The 24,299-nt window shown below is 42.2% G+C and overlaps 2 long non-coding RNA genes across 2 annotated transcripts; both read left to right on the top strand.

Moving 5' to 3' along the window:
* Positions 1 to 1,218: 1,218 nt before the first annotated feature.
* Positions 1,219 to 10,396, top strand: LOC138802057 (uncharacterized). The gene is made up of 3 exons (XR_011364673.1): positions 1,219 to 1,391; positions 2,978 to 2,999; positions 9,682 to 10,396. It is a non-coding gene; the product is annotated as an uncharacterized lncRNA (long non-coding RNA).
* Positions 10,397 to 18,809: 8,413 nt separating this feature from the next.
* LOC138800899 (uncharacterized) lies at positions 18,810 to 22,845 on the top strand. The gene is made up of 3 exons (XR_011364540.1): positions 18,810 to 18,857; positions 20,164 to 20,190; positions 22,180 to 22,845. It is a non-coding gene; the product is annotated as an uncharacterized lncRNA (long non-coding RNA).
* The last annotated feature ends 1,454 nt before the right edge of the window (positions 22,846 to 24,299 follow it).

The following is a 24,299-nucleotide window of genomic DNA, read 5'->3' as shown; positions in this document are numbered from 1 at the left end:
TGTATAAGCATCATCTTTCCCAAGCGTCTTAGACAATGTTAGACCCCAGTCCCACATTACATTTGTGACACCCCTTTGGGCCAACCTCTGTAGGCAGGGTGTGTGGTAATGTAGTAACCACCTCACTATAGAGCAGTGCCTCCGCCCAAATCTTGATTGCAGCTCTTCGGGTATGCAGTAGGTTCTCTTCCTTCTGCCAGGGATCAACTTGGGAAATTCCTGCCCAGCTTAAGAACACACACACGAGAGAAGGGGTAACAGATTTATTCAGCCGCTACTGCAGTACTGGCCGCAATGATCTTCACTGACAGCGGCCGTTCTGTGACCCGGCTGGGTCACAGAACAGCCGGTGTTTTACATCTCGTGAACCCGGCCTTAAAGTGTACCCGTCATTTGAACACATTTCTGACATATAGTGATGTTAGACATTTGTATTGGTTAGAGTCCAGGTGCTGAGAACCCACTGGAATACAGGGGTAGAAGTGCATGCCTGCACATTCATCAGCTGTGCCCCTTCATCTTTGCTCTAAACAGCTAGAGTCAGTGGTGTCAGTCAGTCTACTGGACTTTCTTCATGTAGAATTGCTGGAAGTGCTGTATACTTCCCCTATAATTCTCTTGACAATTTGTTATAGTGAGCTCAGCAGAGATGTAGGGGCATAGCATATGCAGCCATGTGCTTCTGCTCCTTCATTATTGTGATTAGTGGGGACCCCCAGCACCTGGACCTCCATCAACACATACTTCTGATATGTCAGTATTATTGATTTTTTTTACATTAATTTATAGAATACAGAGGATTGATTTGATTTATTGAGTGATTTCTTGTTGAGTGTTTTGTGATCACATCAAATTTGGATTTCATTGTATTACAAGCTTGTATATAATTTTTTTGTTGCTATGTCTGTGAATATGTGCCCCCACGCCTCCGCGCCCCCCCCCCCCGGCTCTTACCAGCACCCTGTCGGCACATGTGATACCGCCGGCAGCGAGCGGGAAACGAAGAGCAATCGAGTGCTGACCTGACAGGTCGGCTCTTGCTTGCTTCTCTGAATCGCCCTGTGTAATAAGGGCTTTAGGGTATGTTACTATCAATCAGAATATGGTTACCAGTAGATCCAAGCTGCTTTTTATGCAGTGGTATAGCAGGTAGCATTGTTTCTGGTTATCTCCAAAGATTGCAGTCGGAGCTTAGCAGAGGGCATGTGTGTGCACTATTTCTGAGCAAAAACAAACAATGTCACGAATGCTGTAATGGAAACCTGGCACCTGTATCTTATCACCACCCTTAATAGTTCCCACCCAGCCTTTTTTTTTTTTTAAATCTTCTTAGAAATATTAGTACAGTTGACTTAGTAAAGTCAAAGAAATCCCAGCTATATCCAGGAAAGGTAAGTCCATACAGCCTGTGCAGGACCAGGACTAACTAGTTTCTTATCTTACTGTTCTTCACAGTGAATAATAGGAAAAACGAGTGGTAAATTTGTGATCGGTTATAATTAATAGTTACTTTATATCTTAATTTTATAAATTTCATATTTCTGTACCAGTGTATGAATTTACCATTATCTGTATTACCATTATCCATATTTATATTGTAGAGGAGATCTTTATTAATGTAAGCTGGTTTTCTATAGAAAAGCTGGATTAAACTATAAAACAATTAGAAAAAAAAAATAAAATAAAATATATATATATATATATATATGAATTGGTTACTATACCACTCTCAAAGATTCATTGACGTTAAAAATAACCTGTCATCAGGCATACAAAGTAAAGAATCGAATGGCATTCGGAAGGTAACATGAAAACTTTTATTTAAATACCAAGAACAAAGAGTGCAAAGATTCAACTTGTATAGGTTTTTCTCAAACATGTAATACAAGTGGCCACTTCATTCAGAATTTTTGGCACTCTAGGGTCATAAAGGTTTCTTCTAATTTGGTGCTGTTGGACTTTACTGATTGATCGCAGCCGTTCTCAATGCTGAGACCTGCTGAAATCAGGTGATATAGCCAGGGAGTCCAGCAGCCATGTAAACCACTCTTCAGATGCTCATTAATTCAGACATCTTAGGGCCCTTTTACACAGAAAGATTATCTGACAGATTATCTGCCAAAGATTTGAAGCCAAAGCCAGGACTGGATTTAAAAAAGAGGAGAAATCTCAGGCTTTCCTTTATGACCTGATCTCTGTTTATAGTCTGTTTCTGGTTTTGGCTTCAAATCTTTGGCAGATAATCTGTCAGATAATCTTTCTGTGTAAAAGGGCCCTTAGCCTCAGATTATAATGAGACTAAACTGTGGTTGGAGGGTGAATTGCACGGCCGTTGCGCTCTCTCCTTGACTATATCTCCTGATCTCACCAGGTCTCAGCAGTGACATGTCAAAAGTTATTTTTAATGACAGGTACTTTTTTTACTGATTAGTTTTTATTATTTGTTTTTATTTTCTGTTTATATTTTTTGATTGTAAATTTAGTTTTTTGAACATTATTATGGGGGCTGCAATATTAAATCTCCCAACATGAGAGATATGAGAGACAGCAGCTGCACAGACATAAGAAATAGACTGGAGGGAACTCGTCTTCTATGTGAGCATTTTCAAGACATGTCCTGTAAGCTGTGCGATGGTCATTATGCAGGTGGAGGGAGGTGAGCTGTGACCATCACCTGTTGTGAATGGTGTGATCCTCTGTTATGAAGCAAGTAACGAAGAGAGATGTACCTTCATTGGCGCAATGCGCCTGCGATGGAAGATTAGGATGTGAGAGTGGGACCCACATCCAGAAAGTCAAATTTACATTGCTGGACTCCACGGGTGTCATACAAGCAGTTTTGGGACAATAAACCTTTGGAAGTCTACCAGACAGGGTCCCTTTAACTAATAATCTAATGATCATTTGTGAGAAGAATACTAGTTTGCAGTGTGTACAGATAATTCACACTTAGTATTTTTTTCTGTTTTTATTCTAGACTATGTGGAACCCAAACCAAGGTCAGTGATCTTTGTATATCTTTATTAGAACATAGTATAAAATTAGTATGAATTATTTTTTTTACTTTTATCATGAACAAATCCCATTTGTAGTGTTTTATTAGGTAACTAGACCATTTATATGACTTTTTGTTCTTGCACTGGACTTTGTTAGTACAACAAGTTTGTGCGCCAACAGGAGTCTATTGTAGCCCATACCATTTAGATAATAGATGAGGATCTCCTGACAAGCTAATGTGGTGTCCCACCACAGGTGTTACTAGTTTATACACCCCTTGCAAAAATCTGTACTTCAAGTAAACCTGGTAATGAAGTAGTACCTAAGTTTTACCACTAGATGTCACTATTGTTTGTATATGCACTTGCATATTGCACAGCTGTAGTGAACAAGGGGTTATTGTTTGTTGTCATCTGCGCACCAATAGGAACTCATTTCTTTTCTCCACCTATTCCTATTCTCTGTCTTCTCTCTGCACTTTCTTCTCCACCACTCACAGGAGGTATTACACTTCCTGCAGGAAGTTGTCACATGGAAAGAGTAAGTACACACCCACACTTAGAGAGTCTTACACAAGTCTTGGTGGAGAGAGGACGCAAGACAAGACAGTCTCAGCTATAGTTCAGCTGGGCCCTGGCTCTGCCAGGTCCTCCTTCAGTCCACTGTGGCCTAGTCGGGAGTGTGGTAGCAAACAGACGCACATGGGAGACGCAGAGACTCTTTCCTTAAAACCAACACTTATTCAAACTATGCTGTGTTAAGCCACTCAGGAGAGGTCAACTCAGAGATCACCCCAACCCACGCCGTGAATATCTCTAAAGATGCAGGACAGTATCCTGAAACAAGAGGAAATGATCTGGATAGAGCAAAGTTGCTACAAGCTTATGTACTCTATCTCGCAACGCAGGTGTAACCAGGTAATTTGGCCACCTTGCTCAACTCAGGTAACAAGGTCTGGGGCTTGTGTCACCCTAATAGTACAGCAACATCAAAGGTTGAAACACAGGCACAAGTATACTTCTATCTTTAACCTCTTAAGGACATATGACGTACCGGTACGTCATATGTCCGCACTAGCACTTCAAAGCGGGGCCGCGCGGCGGCCCCGCTTTGAAGTGCCGCGATCCCGGGTGCCGCGAGTAGCCCGGGACCGCTGCTATTAGCGGGCACGGTCTGATCGCCGTGCCCGCTAATTAGCTAATCGGAGGCAGCTGTCAAAGTTGACAGCTGCCTCCGATTACCGGAGGCAACGTTTCCCTGGTGTCTAGTGGGGGAGATCGCTCCTCCGGGACCTTGTCCCGGAGGAGCGATCTCCGTTACTGATGCCGGCCGGGGACGCGTCCAAGATGGCGCCGTCCTCGGCTCGGCACTCGTTCGTTTTCGGCTGCAGCCAAGTACAATTAGTGACGCAAAAAATAAGGGGTCATGTGGGTTTCTAGGTGGAAAAATGCAAGTGCTATGACCTTTTAAACACAAGGAGGAAAAACCGAAAACGTAAAAACGAAAATGGGCCATGTCCTTAACCCTTTAAGGACATGGCCCATTTTCGTTTTTACGTTTTCGGTTTTTCCTCCTTGTGTTTAAAAGGTCATAGCACTTGCATTTTTCCACCTAGAAACCCACATGACCCCTTATTTTTTGCTTCACTAATTGTACTTTGCAATTACAGGCTGAATTTTTGCATAAAGTACACTGCGAAACCAGAAAAAAATTCAAAGTGTGGTGAAATTGAAAAAAAAAACGCATTTCTTTTATTTGGGGGAAATGTGTTTTTACGCCATTCGCCCTGTGGTAAAACTGACTTGTTATGCATGTTCCTCAAGTCGTTACGATTAAAACGATATATAACATGTATAACTTATATTGTATCTGATGGCCTGTAAAAAATTCAAACCGTTGTTAACCAATATACGTGCCTTAAAATCGCTCCATTCCCAGGCTTATAGCACTTTTATCCTTTGGTCTATGGGGCTGTGCGAGGTGTAATTTTTTGCGCCATGATGTGATCTTTCTATCGGTACCTTGATTGCGCATATACGACTTTTTGATCGCTTTATATTACATTTTTTCTGGATTTGATGCGACCAAAAATGCGCAATTTTGCACTTTGGGATTTTTTTGCGCTGACGCCGTTTACCGTACGAGATCAGGAATGTGATTAATTAATAGTTCGGGCGATTACGCACGCGGCGATAGCAAACATGTTTATTTATTTATTTTTTTGTTTACTTTTATTTAAAACCTGGGAAAAGGGGGGTGATTCAGACTTTTATTAGGGGAGGGGGCTTTTTACTATTAACAACACTTTTTTTTTTTTTTTTTTACACATATACTAGAAGCCCCCCTGGGGGACTTCTAGTATATACACTTGGATCTCTCATTGAGATCTCTGCAGCATAGATATGCTGCAGAGATCCATGAGCTCGGCACTCGTTTGCTTTCGGCTGCTGCAGCCGAAAACGAACGCGTGCCGAGCCGAGGACGGCGCCATCTTGGACGCGTCCCCGGCCGGCATCAGTAACGGAGATCGCTCCTCCGGGACAAGGTCCCGGAGGAGCGATCTCCCCCACTAGACACCAGGGAAACGTTGCCTCCGGTAATCGGAGGCAGCTGTCAACTTTGACAGCTGCCTCCGATTAGCTAATTAGCGGGCACGGCGATCAGACCGTGCCCGCTAATAGCGGCGGTCCCGGGCTACACGCGGCACCCGGGATCGCGGCACCTCAAAGCGGGGCCGCCGCGCGGCCCCGCTTTGAAGTGCAAGTGAGGACATAGGACGTACCGGTACGTCCTATGTCCTTAAGAGGTTAAAGGGTTAAAGAGTCACTGTCGTAAAAAATTTTTTTTTTGCAGAAATCAATAGTCCAGGCGATTTTAAGAAACTTTGTATTTGGGTTTATTAGGCAAATATGCCATTATCTGCATTTAAAAAAACTTTACCCAGGTCCCCCCTCCTCTCCTTTCTGTCATCCACTCAGAATCAGGAAATCTCAATCAGATGGATCCTGTCTGTGCTATGGAGAGGGGAGGGGGGAGGAGAGACGGAGGAGAAATGATGTAGCTTTAAATTAACTCTTTGTTGTCATGTTTTGGTGTCTCATTTCCCTCTCTCCATAGGAGAACAATGAAGACAGGGGGGAGAGCTTCAAACTGCTTTTTCATGATAAAAATTCATTTTTCGGCTAATAAACCCAATTACAAAGTTTTTTAAAATCGCCTGTACTATTGATTTCTGCAAAAACATTTTTAATGACAGTGACACTTTAACCCTTTAAGGACATGGCCCATTTTCGTTTTTACGTTTTCGGTTTTTCCTCCTTCGGTTTAAAAGGTCATAGCACTTGCATTTTTCCACCTAGAAACCCACATGAGCCCTTATTTTTTGCGTCACTAATTGTACTTTGCAATTAGAGGCTGAATTTTTGCATAAAGTACACTGCGAAACCAGAAAAAAATTCAAAGTGTGGTGAAATTGAAAAAAAAAACGCATTTCTTTTATTTGGGGGAAATGTGTTTTTACGCCATTCACCCTGGGGTAAAACTGACTTGTTATGCATGTTCCTCAAGTCGTTACGATTAAAACGATATATAACATGTATAACTTATATTGTATCGGATGGCCTGTAAAAAATTCAAACCGTTGTTAACCAATATACGTTCCTTAAAATCGCTCCATTCCCAGGCTTATAGCGCTTTTATCCTTTGGTCTATGGGGCTGTGCAAGGTGTCATTTTTTGCGCCATGATGTGATCTTTCTATCGGTACCTTGATTGCCCATATACGTCTTTTTGATCGCTTTTTATTAAATTTTTTCTGGATTTGATGCGACCAAAAATGCGCAATTTTGCACTTTGGGATTTTTTTGCGCTGACGCCGTTTACCGTACGAGATCAGGAATGTGATTAATTAATAGTTCGGGCGATTACGCACGCGGCGATAGCAAACATGTTTATTTATTTATTTATTTGTTTACTTTTATTTAAAACCTGGGAAAAGGGGGGTGATTCAGACTTTTATTAGGGGAGGGGGCTTTTTACTATTAACAACACTTTTTTTTTTTTTTTTACACATATACTAGAAGCCCCCATGGGGGACTTCTAGTATATACACTGTGATCTCTCATTGAGATCTCTGCAGCATAGATATGCTGCAGAGATCCATGAGATCGGCACTCGTTTGCTTTCGGCTGCTGCAGCCGGAAACAAACGAGTGCCGAGCCGGGGACGGCGCCATCTTGGACGCGTCCCCGGCCGGCATCAGTAACGGAGATCGCTCCTCCGGGACAAGGTCCCGGAGGAGCGATCTCCCCCACTAGACACCAGGGAAACGTTGCCTCCGGTAATCGGAGGCAGCTGTCAACTTTGACAGCTGCCTCCGATTAGCTAATTAGCGGGCACGGCGATCAGACCGTGCCCGCTAATAGCAGCGGTCCCGGGCTACTCGCGGCACCCGGGATCGCGGCACTTCATAGCGGGGCCGCCGTGCGGCCCCGCTTTGAAGTGCAAGTGAGGACATAGGACGTACCGGTACGTCCTATGTCCTTAAGAGGTTAAAGGGTTATTCCAGGAAAAATCAATAATTTAGCAATGGAAAGGGTTAACCAAGGTTAACCCTTTCCTAATATACTTACCTGTCCGTTTTTGGCCCCCCACGGAGATCTCCCGTCCGGTCACGTGATGGTCCAAGCTGTGACTCGCGGATCCTCTTCTTCCGGTTCGGTGACGTCACCACCCGGCCGGCGACTGACTCTTTCTTATTAGCAGCAGAGCACTGAACCCTGACTGACTTGTAGTGTGTAGCCAATCGGGGTTTAGTGCTCCTGCTGTACGAAGTTAGCCGGGTTCTGATCCCCCCGGCCCCCTCCTTCTCTATCATTACAGCGATCCCCCCGGCCCCCTCCCTGTGCTATAAGCCCGATCCTCCTGGCCTTCTCCTTCCTATGTAATCTGTCCTGATCAAAGATAGCTCACCCGCATCCCCCAGTGTGCTGCGGTGCCGGCCCCCGTAACGGCACTTATTGTAAGCAGCTGTTCTCAGCTGACAGGCGCTGTGTGTGTGAGGCAGGAGAGAGTTCATGCTTGCTCCGTACACAGCGCAAGCATGAACTCTCTCCTGCCTCATACACACACACACAGCGCCTGTCAGCTGAGAACAGCTGCTTACAATAAGTGCCGTTACGGGGGCCGGCACCGCAGCACACTGGGGGATGCGGGTGAGCTATCTTTGATCAGGACAGATTACATAGGAAGGAGAAGGCCAGGAGGATCGGGCTTATAGCACAGGGAGGGGGCCGGGGGGATCGCTGTAATGATAGAGAAGGAGGGGGCCGGGGGGATCAGAACCCGGCTAACTTCGTACAGCAGGAGCACTAAACCCTGATTGGCTACACACTACAAGTCAGTCAGGGTTCAGTGCTCTGCTGCTAATAAGAAAGAGTCAGTCGCCGGCCGGGTGGTGACGTCACCGAACCGGAAGAAGAGGATCCGCAAATCACAGCTTGGACCATCACGTGACCGGACGGGAGATCTCCTTGGGGGGCCAAAAAAGGACAGGTAAGTATATTAGGAAAGGGTTAACCTTGGTTAACCCTTTCCATTGCTAAATTATTGATTTTCCCTGGAATATCCCTTTAAGTATTCTTCAGTATTTTACGTCTTCTCCTTCTAAAGTTCTGGCAGAGCACACTTCTACCCTGGGTTGTGACTCCCAGGACAAACTCCACTCCACTACTCTGAACTTGCAGCACAAACTCTTCTCTACTATTTTCATCTCACTCTACTTCTCAACACACAACCATGTCAGCACAGCTCTTCTGCTCCAAAAGCTCTTAACGCCGATTTTGTCTTGTCACGTCAGAAGTCTATTATCAGCTACTGTACAAAGTATCCTTGCAGTAAAGAAGATTTTATTTATGATAGCAGGACTCAGTGGTTATTGTTCTGGCACCTACACAGTCACTACTCTATCCTTGGGTCATCTCCACTATCTGTGAGTGGCGGTACCGATAGTCCGGGCGGGTCACAACTTCACTCCAGACCACCGTGATAAGTACCCAAGGGACCTCCTCACAGCCTGGCAGGTTACTGACCACAGGGGAAAAGATATAGCTAGCCACTGTAAAATAAAAACAGGTGTGCCTCCAACCACCACTGTTAGTGAAGTCACACAGCACCATCTGGCAAGTGACCGGTTGGCCTTAAGGCACTAATGTATGTAGAGTAGAGAAGTATAGGGTTTAATAAAATCCAACACACTCAATCCTTTCTTCTGTTGGCAGATGCTGTTAGAGGCTGTCGAGAGAACAACAGCTTATCTGCCTCTCCCCTAATGGGTATATTTGCATTCTAAATCTAACATGCATATCTATGGTGTGGTCAGGTTTTGGTTGAGTTAATGATTGACCATAATACAGTTCCTCGCATGTTTTGCTCCTGCTCGAGTTAGTTCTAAATTAAAAATATAAATATATTTCCTAGGAGGTCAAATTGAAAAGTGTCTACACTGAAGGTTTTTTGTTAATTTAGTATCTAATCGTATTCATGTTTTAATTATTGATATCTAATATATCTTATCAGACAAAAAAATGATTTTCTCTGTTATCTTCCCCCCTGCTAAACTGTCATCCACTTGAAACTAGTTAGAAACTGGTTAGACAGCAGTACTTATATCTATGTGTTGTTACAGGAATGGCTGGTGGACAACCATCATCTGCACCTCCACCATATAGCACGGTCCAATCTACACCATTCTGTGGTCAGACTCCATCTGCTTCTCCGCTATACAATGAGAGTCCACCTGGTTTAACACCATATGGTCAAAACCATTCTGCACCCCCACCATATAGCCGCTTGCCATATACCCCCCCTCCTGTTCAGGGGCAAAGCGTAACGGCAGAGTCTAATATTGGGTCTTATTCCTCAAGAACAAATTCCCATCCTGCAGCGATTGTGTGCCCAGATTGTCAGGCAAACCACGGATCATGTCAATGTCAGAATTCACGGAGGCATCATGGAATTATTGGATCACTTCTGCACGGGCACCATGAACATCATGAACACCACAGGCATAATGAACATCATCACAGACATCATGGTCTTTTAGGGCTACTACACCATCATCATCATCATGAGTCTCATAACAACTAACATGAGAAATACATGTCAATGTGTGCGCAAATGTACAAAATTATAATGAATTATTTGTGTTTATAATGAATCATTATGACGTCAGAAGGTCTGCCTGCTTCCTCAATGTGGAACATTTCAGATATCAAATACTCTGCTGTTATGTTCATAAAGTCTAATGAGTTTTTATCTAGTATTTGCTTATATATGGATGGTGGTATAGAGTTGTATTCATGATAATAATCTACTTAAATAAAGTGCAACATAATGCTAAATATGGTACTTTTTTTTTTTCATATGTATGGTTAGATACTTTTCTTATACCCATCTCTGGATAGTAGAATCATATAAACCACGTTTAGTCCTGTGGACGGCACCCATGGTATAACTGACAGGACAAAACATGTGACCCCCTGGTACTCAGATAAAAACAGGGTCACATACCTGAATGAATAGGAATAATGACGGGATAATTATTATTATTATTTCTCCGACAGCATTCTTACTGTTTATATATTTATATTAAAAACATGTCTCTAGCTAACTTTGTGATCTTTATAAAGTACAAATGATATATATGAGACACTAAGCAGGATATAAGAACAGTTTCTACACTGCTCCTCAATTAACAACTTTTCACCCTCTTAGATATGTGGTGTTGAATATTAGGGATCACATGACATGTGGGGTGGGTCACATGACCATTCACGGGATGCATTACAGCTCTATAAATTCTAATAGGCATCCTCAGCCCCTGTGTAATGCTGATAGTGAGTCGTGGACACTTTGTGAGCAGATCTCTGAAGGCACAGTTAGTATTTCTGAAAATTTCATGGAGCAATATAGAAAGTTTAAAGCGTATGTACATGTATATGTACAAGTATCAACCCAACCCTGTTCATTTGCTGACAGTAAATCCTTGCCGGTCGTGTCATTCAAAATCCGCCTGGTTCCATGGTTGGGGTAAAAATGGCTGAAGCAAAATTATTATTGGGGCAGTTAATCTCGTCTTGAAGGACAAGAAAAGGCCAACAACTTTCTCTTCAAATAAAGACATACACTCACCGGCCACTTTATTAGGTACACCTGTCCAACTGCATGTTACCACTTAATTTCTAATCAGCCAATCACATGGCGGCAACTCAAGACAATCTCCTGCAGTTCAAACCGAGCATCAGTATGGGGAAGAAAGGTGATTTGAGTGCCTTTGAACGTGGCATGGTTGTTGGTGCCAGAAGGGCTGGTCTGAGTATTTCAGAAACTGCTGATCTACTGGGATTTTCACGCACAACCATCTCTAGGGTTTACAGAGAATGGTCCGAAAAACAAAAAACATCCAGTGAGCGGCAGTTCTGTGGGCGGAAATGCCTTGTTGATGCCAGAGGTCAGAGGAGAATGGGCAGACTGGTTCGAGCTGATAGAAAGGCAACAGTGACTCAAATAGCCAACCGTTACAACCAAGGTAGGAAGAAGAGCATCTCTGAACGCACAGTACGGCCAACTTTGAGGCAGATGGGCTACAGCAGCAGAAGGCTACAATTTGCACAAGCTCATCGAAATTGGACAGTAGAAGATTGGAAAAACGTTGCCTGGTCTGATGAGTCTCGATTTCGGCTGTGACATTCGGATGGTAGGGTCAGAATTTGGCGTCAACAACATGAAAGCATGGATCCATCCTGCCTTGTATCAACGGTTCAGGCTGGTGGTGGTGGTGTCATGGTGTGGGGAATATTTTCTTGGGACTCTTTGGGCCCCTTAGTACCAATTGAGTATAGTTGCAACGCCACGGCCTACCTGAGTATTGTTGCTGACCATGTCCATCCCTTTATGACCACAATGTACCCAACATCTGATGGCTACATTCAGCAGGATAATGCGCCATGTCATAAAGCTAGAATCATCTCAGACTGGTTTCTTGAACATGACAATGAGTTCACTGTACTCCAATGGCCTCCACAGTCACCAGATCTCAATCCAATAGAGCATCTTTGGGATGTGGTGGAACGGGAGATTTGCATCATGGATGTGCAGCCGACAAATCTGCGGCAACTATGTGATGCCATCATGTCAATATGGACCAAAATCTCTGAGGAAGCTTCCAGCACCTTGTTGTATCTATGCCACGAAGAATTGAGGCAGTTCTGAAGGCAAAAGGGGGTCCAACCCGTTACTAGCATGGTGTACCTAATAAAGTGGCCGGTGAGTGTATAACTGTATAAGAGCAAGAGTGTCAGAGTATTTGCCTATATTCTCAAACATTATCTGGCAGTCAGAAAAGTCTCTGAAAGGGTTGACTCTTTTCAGGGTTTATTTTGCCCTCCCTGGCATTGTCAGTCCTTGCAGTTAGTGATGAGTCTCAGAAAAGGTTCAAGCTTTGGTCAGCTAATAAAGTCTATATGCACAATGAGTAAAAGCCTGAGACTAACACAAGAACGTACATCAAAACATGTAATAAAATCAAACCATCTTTATTAGACTCACAGACTTAAAAACACAGCTGTAAGAACTGAAGACATTTTCAAAATGGGGTCACCAAGATACGTACCACCCTAGTACTGAAAAAAACGCTATGCATACAGTATGGCTGACCTAATCAAACTGCATAGTATATTAACATAAAGACACGTGCAAAATCACTGTACAGATATGCAACATGCCCAGGTGGGAAAAATATACAAATGCCCAATGCAGTAAAGAAGTTGTGTTGCCAGCTCCTAACCCTGCGCCATGCGTTCCGTTAGAGTGCTGCTAACTTCTTCAGGGGTGCCGGTTTATGAAGTCATTGTATGCATTTATGCTAAGGGAGCTTAGGTAACCAACAAGTATGCAGAATGCACAGGTGAAGCTGCAACATATATAGGGAAATGTACCACAGAATGCTATACAGAACCTGTATACTTCCATGACCAACCATATTTCCTATTCTCTATATGCTTCAACCCCTTGGGTCTTACGTTGTCTGTACACACCTCACTATTAGGGTACCTCAACTTCTACCACACCTGGTACCTACATCAGGGAACGCCTCAGGGGCAAGTCTAATTCTTTAGTGTGGCCCCATCAATGTTCATCAGCCTTAGGAATGGGAGACCTGAGGGACACCTCAAGCCCACCTAACTGTGACTGGCTGTGGCACTGGAAGGCCCAACCAGCTGGTAGGTTCTGTTCCCCCCACAAGATATTTCTGAGTTGCATTTTCACAGGCCAACTACAGGTCTACTTGCCCCAGCAGCTCCACTGTCAGCCACCATGTACATAAACAAAGCAATTACAATAAATTATACAACATGTTCTTTTCCAACAGCTTACAGTTTCTTAGACTAAACAGTCTCTTAACGTGAAATGGGTTGTTTCTTTACCTGGAGGAGGTATTATGTTTACTCCCTTGTAAAGTAACTTGAGGAGGGAATGTGTTTTCCCATTGATATATATTCCAATATGAGTAAATGGTGACTGTTACACAGCACATTCTTTCAGCTTAAAGTACAGAGTGACATGTGATTTTGTCAACAAAGTTATTGTCACCTGATATGTCACACTGCTATCATGTGCAAATATATGCATTTATATTACTTTAAAGGTTAGCATACACCTATGTGTAGTCCTGTAGTACTCTACTATAGTGTACAGTCTTTACAAAGTCATAGAGAAATGAATTTCACATGTTGTTCTCTAACACAGTGCTATGGGTGCACATCTTTCAACTTTTTGGTATAAAAGTTCAAATTTCACATGCATTTCTATCTCATAGAACAAGACAATTTCACGGAAACGGGAAATTTCCGGAGCAATATAGAAAGTTTAAAGCGAATATGTACTCACCAACCCACCCCCAAACCATTGGGAATGTTCATTTGCTGAATGTAAATCCTTACTTCCTTGAAAAAACTAAAAACTTAAATGTCAGTTTAAACAAACAGAGAGAGGAAAGAGACATTATCATGCAAATACAGAATTATATGATTATATACATATGCAGTATATGGGTATAAACCCACACACCGTATACGCAGCGTATTTACTGCTGCGATACGCAGCAAATACGCAACAAATACGCAGCAGATTAGATCTAAATAACTGAACACAGTATCAAATCTGCTGCGTATTTGCTGCGTATCTGCTGCGTATACGGTGTGTGGGTTTGTACCCTATATCTATATAATAAAAAGGAATTTCTGTTTGTTCGTCTGTCTGTCTGTCTGTCTGTCTGTCCATTTGTCCTCTATAGACTTCTGAACGCCTGACCCGATTTGGCACGCAGATGCATTGGGTGCCTGGGTCCCATCCTTGCCAGATGTACAGAAGAGGAGGGGGATGTGGGACCCATAGAAATGAATGGCAAAATCTCCAGCACACTGCACACACAGGTGACATTATTAGAGCTGCGTGTCTCCCCCAGCAAAGTACAGGTGAGGGAATTAGCGCTCAGTCAGCGGTATAGAGACATGAATGTGTAGATCTAAAGCATCACAGTCACAAATATAACAGCCAGGCCTGGTGGTAGCTCACAAGGGGAGGGTTGGGGATAAACAGACCCATAGGAATAAATGGTAGAATGTTCTGAAAATCAGATTTTACAGATTTTACCTCACAAAGATAATGTCAGTGTCTGACCACATCCGCCTCCTAACACACATAATAATGGAAGTTGGCAAAGTATAATTTAAGCACTGACACTTTATACCCAGGCAACGCTGGGTTTATGGGTGGTGAGGGGGACTCATACACAAATACCATCTACATCATGGTATCAGCGGCTGTGCATAATGTATAATCATTGTCTCCTCTACATAAGCATTGCCCCCTTCTGCAAAAAAAAAATCCAATGGAGTACTCATTCTTTCTCCATTGATGCATTTCCCCCTATATAATTTGAATATGCAAAAAAGGGGTCAGTGGAGCCTCAGTGGCGAGTGGATGGATGCCTGGCTTTGTAATCCAGTGTTATATTGCTTTGTAATCCCTTGTCATGTCGTAAAACTCGCAACTAAGGGCCCTATTACACCAACAGATTATCTGACAGATTTTTTTAAAGCCAAAGCCAGGAATGGATTTGAAAAGAGGAGAAATCTCAGCCTTTCTTTTATTACCCGTTAAATTACCATTCCTGGCTTTGGCTCCAAAAATCTGTCAGATGATCTGTTGGTGTAATAGGGCCCTAAGTTAGACTTTGACACAAAGAGAAAGCACTTGACAAGACCAGCAAGGATTTACTATCAGCAAATGAACGTCAGCAATGGTTTGGGGGCGTGGGTTTGTGAGTAGAAATTTGCTTTAACCCTTTCTGGACCGGGCTAATTTTCGTTTTTGCGTTTTTGTTTTTTTCCTCCTTGTGCTTAAAAGGCCATAGCAGTTGCATTTTTACACCTACAGACCCATACGAGCCCATATTTTTGGCGTCACTAATAGTACTTTGCAATGACAGGCTGAATTTTTGCATAAAATGTGCTACGAAACTAGAAAAAAATTATATGTGCGGCGGAAAGAAAACCACAATTCTTTTTCTTTGGGGGGGATTTGTTTTTACTCTGTGTGTCCTATGGAAAAACTGACATGTTATATATGTTCCGCAAGACGTTACGATTACAACGATATGTAACATGTATAACTTTTATTTTATTTGATAGCTTGTAAAAAATTCAAACCATTGTTAACAAATATATGTTCCTTAAAATCGCTCTATTCCCAGGCTTATAGCACTTTTAACCTTTGGTCTATGTGGCTGTGTGAGGTGTCATTTTTTGCACCATGATGTGTTCTTTCTATCGATACCTTGATTGTGCATATGCAACTTTTTTATCGCTTTTTATTACAATTTTTCTGGATTTAATGCAACCAAAAATACTCAATTTTGCACTTTGCGCCTACCTCGTTTACTGTTTGAGATCGGAAATGGGATAAATTAATAGTTCGGGCGATTACGCACGACGCGGCGAACATGTTTATTTATTTATTTTTGTTTATAACATGGGAAAAGGGGGGTGATTCTGACTTTTACTAGGGGAGGGGGCTTTTTCTTAATAATAATTTTTTTTTTTTTATACATATACTAGAAGCCCCCCTAGGGGACTTCTAGTATATGCACACTGATCTCTCGTAGAGATCTATGCTGTATAGGCTATACAGCATAGATCGATGAGATTAGTGTTATATTGCTTTTGGCTGCTGCAGCCAAAAGCAATAGAGTGCCGAGCCTGGATCAGCGCCATTACGGCGCAGACCCCGGCCGGCTCCAGACACGGAGATCGCTCCTCCGTGACAATGTCACAGGGGGGCGATCCCCCCACTAGACCACCAGGGAACAGCTGCAGTAAGTCTTAAGATGCAGCTGTCAACTTTGACAGCTGCATCTGAAGACTTAATTAATGGCCGCATGCAGCTACATGCCGCAACTCGGACCGCGGCGGTTCAGAGCGGGGTCGCCGCGCTGCCCTGCTCTGAACTCCCCCACCCTCGTTCGGACGTACAGTTACGTCCTTGTGTGAGAAGGGGTTAATAAAAAAAACGTATTTCTTAGGTGAAAAAGAGGAACAGAGGGAATATGGTCAAAAGTAGTGGCTTTCCTCTAAAAGAAGAATATTTGTAAATTATGTAAGTGTATGGTGAAACAGGGAATGAACCTGGGTCAAGAACCTTAATTAAGAAATTCACCCTCGATAAAGCAACACGCGAAACGCACGTGGGGTGAATGGTGAGGTGGACTTTTATACTAAGGACATGTATGGGTAACGTTTATTATCTCTCGATGGTGTTTTTTTCTGTATACTCACTTTGAGGTTTACTTTCTCTGTGCAATATTAACCCAGTGCCCAGTATATATATATATATATATATATATATATATATATATGTATAGGTTTTCTATTAACTGTTCTTTATTTTGTGATGTAGCACTTTATGTAATGGAACCTAGTAAAATCCACCATTTTGTTGGGGTTTTGTATCAGCTCCATCTCCCTTGATATGTATTTTTAACCAAGTTAATTAATTTTTTGATATATCAATAAAAGACAACATTTCTTTATACTTTGGTCTTGCATTCGTACTTTATTTATTGGTTTTATTGCTCCAACCTAGCCAGAATCCTGCTCCACACTGATGAGGGGCAACACCCTGAAACAGCTGTATGTGGATGGTTACCTGGCCTTGGTTTTTCCCTTGTCATTACATTGACATATAGGGCCACTTAATATATCGGTTTTGATGGTTTGCCTATAGGAGCCACCCCTTGGCTGGGTCCTTCCTGGAGGTATATCTGGCTAGTCCTGTGTTTCGAGACTCTTAAATTTGGCTCCACAGGCTCTTCTTTTTGCATATCCATGATAAATAAGGGATTTTTAAAGTATGCAATTGGGGAAATGGGGAAAATTTGAATTTACAAATCTGAGCCAAATTGCTAGGCCATCTAAAGGGTATATTTTGTTTATAGAGCTTGTATTGTCTAGATTTTGTTTTACTGATTAGAACTAGATACTGCAAAATGATTTATTTCTCAAATCTGTCTCTATTTTCAGATTTTTTTTTATTGTTATTATTTTTTTTGTACATTGTTTTGGGGGCTGCCATCTTGCCTGGGATGTTTTAACAGCATGTAGTTATATGGTTCTCAGCAAGCCTCATGGATATAGACAGTAATAGACAGGACCTGTTCCCTTGAGATGAATGTAAAACATTACTGAGCATGCTCTGTGACCTTTCTAGAGGTTATTCAACAGGGAGCTGCAATTCTCTTATACTAGTGCTATCTGTCTACTAATGTCACCTGTCCCTGTAATGCTGCACAGCAGCCTCCTCTTATTGCCACAAACAAAATAGAAAGTCTCAGCTTAGTTTTAGACCTAGTGGTGAGAATGAAAAATTTGATAATATACTGTATTTATGGTGGAAGTGTGCAGGGACGATATGTCAGGGGTTCAGGAGCTCAGCCTAGTCCGTATATGACTGTGTTATTTGGATGACACCTTCGTACAGAGGTTGGGATAAGAGGATATTCAGGTCCAAGCCACCAAATTAATCAGAGCCCATTTGGAGAGGTGAAATACTACACATAGGTAGAAGGCCCCCTCTGTCACCTTATCCCAGCAAACAGAACAAAAACTACAGAAATGTAGTATCGTAATTCTACTGACCTGCAGAATGAAATTAATGGGTCAATTTTACCGCAAATACAATGGTGCAAGAATGAAACCCAAATAGCAATAATAGCATGGCATTTGCTTTCTATACGACTCCTTGAATGAAAACATGACAATTGGCCACGCCTTCAGTTAAACACACAGCAATTTAGTTTTTTATCGAATATATGGAACTCTGGATTTTTGTGATTTTTTTAGTGTGTTAAGATCATAGCAAATTTTTTTTTTTTTTTTACATATTTAGTTATTATGATATTGAACATATACCTACAACGTGTTATGAGACATGCAGAAATTAGAGTCAGATCAAGTCACTGCTTTGTTACTCTTTTGACATACAGTACATGATTTGTATGTTATCTGGTTTCCTCAGGGTATGGTCAGTATGGGTCAGTATAATGAGTAGTGATAGACTGGAACAAAGTGGAAAGCCTGTGTACACAATTTGTAAGCGAGAACAAACAATGTCACTACTCTGTCATGGAAACCAGGCGTGTATGTAATATGATTATGTTCCCTCCCATTTTTTTTTTAATTTCTCATAAATTTAGGTACAAATGACTTAGTGACGCCAAAGCTATCCCAGCTATAGCCAGGAAAAGTAAGTATGTACAGGCTGTGTACTGTATGTCTATGACTAACCAGTTTTTATCTTTCAGAACAGTGAATTTCCGTCAGTAAAATACTGTATTACTGCTAGTACACCGCTGAGTATGAAGAATTATATGACTCTTTGTATAATTTTAGTATATTGTTAGGTTTATTTTATAATTCATCACTATGTCTAGGTTTATAGAATATCTTCAAATATATAATTTTGTTTCCTATAGAAAAGCTCAAGTGAGCCATAACTAGATTAAACATACACAGTACTGTGCAAAAGGTTTAGGCAGGTATATAAGAAGTTCTTAGGTCTCGTTCTTCTAGCTACCCTTGTACACAGTTTTTAAGGGAACTCCGCGGGTAGGTTTTTCCAAACATCTTGGGGAACTAACCAGAGATCTTTTGTGCAAGCAGATTTGCTTAAAACCTTCTCTTCATGTAATTCCACAGATCTTTGGGGGCCATATGATCACTTCTAGCACCCCATGTTCTTCTTGACACCAAAAATCTTAATATTTGCTGTATATCAGGGGTCATTGTTCTACCAAGCAATATTTTTCCACACCTGCCTAAACCATTTGCACACTATTGTATAGGAATGGATAGAGAAATAAAACACACAGTAGTGCCTTGGATTAAGAGTATAATTCATTCCAGGACCGCTCTTGTAATCCAAATCCACTCTTAAACCAAAGAAAATTTTCTCATAAAAAACAATTGAAATGCTGACAAATGGTTCCACACTCCAAAATAATGATTTTGTATTCTGAATAATAGGTAAAACAAATGAAACAAACATTTAGAAACAGCAGAATATGTGATATTATGAGTTACTGTACAGTAATGGAGAGGATGGGAAACACAAGGGCTGACAGAGACTGCAGGGAGCATGAAGGAATGAGCAGGGCAGATGTGGGCACATAAATACAGTGTTCTCTGTCTGGGGAGAAAGGGATAATAGCTATGGAGAGATGACCTCCACAGTCCTGTCCCCTGATGCAAGCCCCAGCCTGAAGTAGACCTGCTATTATTTGGAAGTTGAGGGAGACTTCCTGGGTCAGAGTACAGTACTGACAGACCACGCTATGCAGACCATTCCCCTCCCCCCACTCTCCCTCCCAAGTACAGGGAGGTCTTACACCAAAGCAATGCTCTTAAACCAAGTTACAATTTTTCAAAACTGTGAGCTCCTCTTGCAAAACACTCTCAATCCAAGTTAAATGAGCACTAGTCAGTCCAGTCGTCAGTATGGATAGATGATGCACATATAAATAATTCATGTGATTTCCTCTTATTTATTTTAGACTGCAGTATGGGGGACCCAAGCAAAGGTAAGTGGCCTTTATATAAAAATATGTAAATTATTCTTTATCATTATACATAATTTTGCAGTGCTTTGCTTGGCCTATTTTGCACAGCGCTTCATTATCAGAGCTAAGAAAGGTTATGCTAGCAGTAGTCAATGGTTGCCCAAAGACATTGGATAGCTGCTGACAAGCTAATGACAAGCTAATGTGAATATATGTATTCACATGTATTTTCAGCTGAGCATGCGTGTCTATAGCCTGGTCAGAAGAGATAGCTAGTAATTGGTTATGACTAACCACCATACAGTTCTTCTTATGACCTTTTCCTGCTTGTCCTATATCGGAATAATAAATATTAATTGCTTTATCTTAAATGTTGCTTTAACTTTTGACATGTCAAACTGTGTGATCAGTCAGGGTCTGGGTGCTCAGAACCCCACTGATTGCTAGAGAGAGCCAGGAGAAGCACCCAGTTGAGTGCTTCTCCTGACTCTATTTAGCAATTGGTGAAGATCTGTACACCCAGTATGTGTGACATCTCAAAAGTTCTTTAACCCCTTCATGAGTAAATGTCATTGATGCGAGAACCATATGGTGACCATGTGAACCATATTGGTCACCATGCGAGATCAATATTGTTATACTGTATTTTAATAGATCGGACAATTCCACGATCCACAAGAAAATGGTAAAGGGGGTGATTTGAACTTTTATTGGAGGAGGTGTTTTGTAATATTTTTAAACCTTTTTTTTTATTTACACTTTTTAAGCCTTATACTTTTTAAGACTTATATAACCAATAATTAACTTGCTATACTGATCAATGCTATGTCATTACATAACACTGATCAGTGAGAGCTGTAATCTTCATTTAGTGTCTGCCTTAGGCAGATCACCAATCCAGCAGAACAGAGGTAAGTATTATTCCTCCGTCTATCAGGGAAATTGATTGGGACCCCCACAGTCACACACCAGGGGTTCTGATCAGTCAGTAACAGGAACCGGTCCTATCACTGACACCCTTAATTGTCAAGGTCGCTATAGATTGCAGAATTTAAGGTGTAAATAGCAGACAGCAGCATGATCACTGCTGCCTGTCATTATGCCAGCTGCGTTTATACATTTATGGTGCTGCACCTATATACGTATTGCTGACGTGAAGGGGTAAAGTTTAGTTTAAGGTAGTGGTTTATGTATAATAGCTCATTTTGTTTGGCAGAGATCACATGTAATAAAAAACGATACAGTTACACGTTACCTACTTTTAATGATTTTGTTTGCTTACTGGATGCTACTGGTCATAAAATACAGCAGGGCAAGTCGGAGTTACAATGTTTCAGTTTAACAGATAATGAGTATTTCCGCATTCACATGTTCTGTGTTCCGCTCGGATCACGTGGAATGCCTGTATGTTGGGTGCGGGGGAACTGTATGAATATGCGCCGCACTGTAATGACATTACAGCGCGGCACATATGTATATATTTCCACTGCACCCAACATCTTATGACAGATGCTGCCCGGGCAAGGGGTTGGGTTGGGGTGGGGTGGGGGGACTCCGTTTCTGTGCAGAACATGGAACGTGTGAATGTGGCCTTAGAGTACAATTTTCACCAGTTATAGAAATCTATGTAAGGGTGCGTTCACACGTACAGGATCTGCAGCAGATTTGATGGCCAAGATCTGATTTGAATCTGCAACTTCAAATCTGCGCCATCAAATCTGCTGCAGATCCTGTACGTGTGAACGGAACCTAAATAGGTTTTCCTGGATTTTAATATTGATGTTAGGACCTAGCTGCTATATCAGGTAATACAGTAGGATGAGCTGCAATATCAGGTACAGCTACTGCCACATATACAGAGGTGTGTCTGGTAGGCAAGGACATGCTCACAGACTGTCACAGATATCTAAGCTCTACATATTTGGTTGCATTAATAGATTTATAGATACTTATATGTATGCTTTTACTTGCTTGTAATACTGCAATACTCATACTCATGTATTGTTAAAGGAAAAGACAGTGAAAAGCCGTCACCTGTGCCTCCACCATATAATATGGTCCAGTCCATGCCTTCTGCTCCTCCACCCTACAGTCAGAGTCCACCTGGTTTATCACCACCTGGTCAGAATTATTCTGCAACCCTCCAAAATAACCACCTACCATCAGCCTCTCCTGGTCAAGGATACAGCGAGTCCAATTTGCAGAGTCCATATTCCTCGACAGCAAACTCCTGTCCTCCAGTGAATGGATGTCCAGATTGTCAGGAACGCTGCGAATCATGTGAAGCTTCACAACGGCGCCGTGGAATTATTAGGGCAGTTTTGCTTGGGCCTGTGGGACTTCTGGTAGGCCGAAGACACCGTAGACATAGTCATGGTCATTGTGATCAATGTCATTGTGGTCACCATAGACATCGTGGTCCTATAGGGCGTATTAGAGACCGAAAGCATCATGACAAGTGACATGGTAAATCGACCAAAGGGTGAAACCTGATTGTGATGAAACCATGATGAAACATTTCTGTTTATTGTATACTGTTATGGCATATTAACATGTCTACCTGTGTGCTGAATGTGACATAAAGTGGCTAGCAAAAAATGTCATTTTTTTCATTGTAGTATTTGTGTGATGTGGATGGTGATATAAAAATCTAAATAAAGTGTAAATGCCACATAATGCAATTTATGGTATTATGCATTGCTTCCCACAGAACTGTAAAGTGCTGCAGGATATGTTGCCTTTCTGTAATATTAATTAGTATTATTACCTAAAGATTATCTTTTACTAGCACCTTCAGGCCATGTTCACATCGCTTCATCTTAATTGGAATGCGGGCACATTAGGGTGTGCCCGCTCTTTAATTAGCCATAGGGCACAATGTAAAGTACGGAGCCGTACTTTACTTTGTGTGCACAGCCTAATTTGTGTGGTCGCTGTTCATTGAATTGCGTTTTTTTTTTTTTAATAGTCTGGCCCTCCGATGGTCTTAGGGACAGTGAACTGGCCCCCTGTGTGAAAAGTTTGGGGACCCCTGGCTTAATACATAAACAAATGTCCACATTGAATCAATGATTAGAGCAGTCTGCATACTGTCTGACGGTATTCTCACCGCAGGATTGGTAGATTGGTAGGTAATAGCTCCAGGCGTCACATTTACTACCGCCACATCAGACCTGACTAATACCGCCATACTGTGACTGAATAACACCGCCATACCAGACCTGAACAATAAGGCCATACTATGACTGAATAACACCGCCACACCAGACCTGAAAAATATTGCCATACTGTGACTGGATAACACCGCAATAAGACACCAGATTTACTGGCAAGTCTGAACAAGAAACTGTCCTTAAAGAGGATGTACCACCTGGTACATCCTCTTTAACCTAAACCCACTGATCGAACGGCGCCGGCGTTCTATGCACCGGAACCGTCCGGTGCTCAAGCACTGGAGGCCGGCCGAGCCGCCCCAAGTGGGAGGGAATTCCCTCCGGTTCCAATGCATAGAACGGCGCCGTGCACGGGAACCGTACCTCAGTCCGAAAAACGGACCGCGGTACCGGCTTCCCCGTGCCGGCACCGTTCGATCAGTGGGTTTAGGTTAAATAGGATGTACCAGCTTAATGCCTCACACCGATGCACCGTCCAACCCATACCCCAAGAACAGTAGCAACCCTAAAATAATCCCCAAGACTATGCTTCACAAAGTGGGGATTTCACCTTTTGTGAACTATAGCTGTGGGGTTCTATCCCTGGCACCCGTGCCAAGGAACACTACTTACCGTTTTGTGAGCTGGTACTAACTGTTCTTGAGGTATTTTGTGGATATCATGAGAGTAGTAAAATCTTGAACCGCAAATCCCGATGGGGTTCTTCTGTGTGCGAATGATTTCACGCCTCTTATGCAGTCACGCGTGGAATAAGGCTGTCTATGGGGTATATATCACGGAGGCTACTGTCCTTCAACTGTGATATAAAAAACCACCACAGTTAGTAACAGCAACAAACAGTTGCTGAAAGGCAGGTTAACTTGCCTTATTTACGGGTGCCTTTACAATGGGAGGCTTTTTTGTGGTTCTCTGCTGCCTAAAATCCACAGCGCATTGTTGGCTGATTTTATGCCACCT

This window comes from Dendropsophus ebraccatus, chromosome 9 (assembly GCF_027789765.1).
Source record: "Dendropsophus ebraccatus isolate aDenEbr1 chromosome 9, aDenEbr1.pat, whole genome shotgun sequence".
Classification (NCBI taxonomy): Eukaryota; Metazoa; Chordata; class Amphibia; order Anura; family Hylidae; genus Dendropsophus; species Dendropsophus ebraccatus.
Note: the sequence above shows the minus strand (reverse complement) of the source record. Positions and strands in the feature narration are given on the sequence as shown.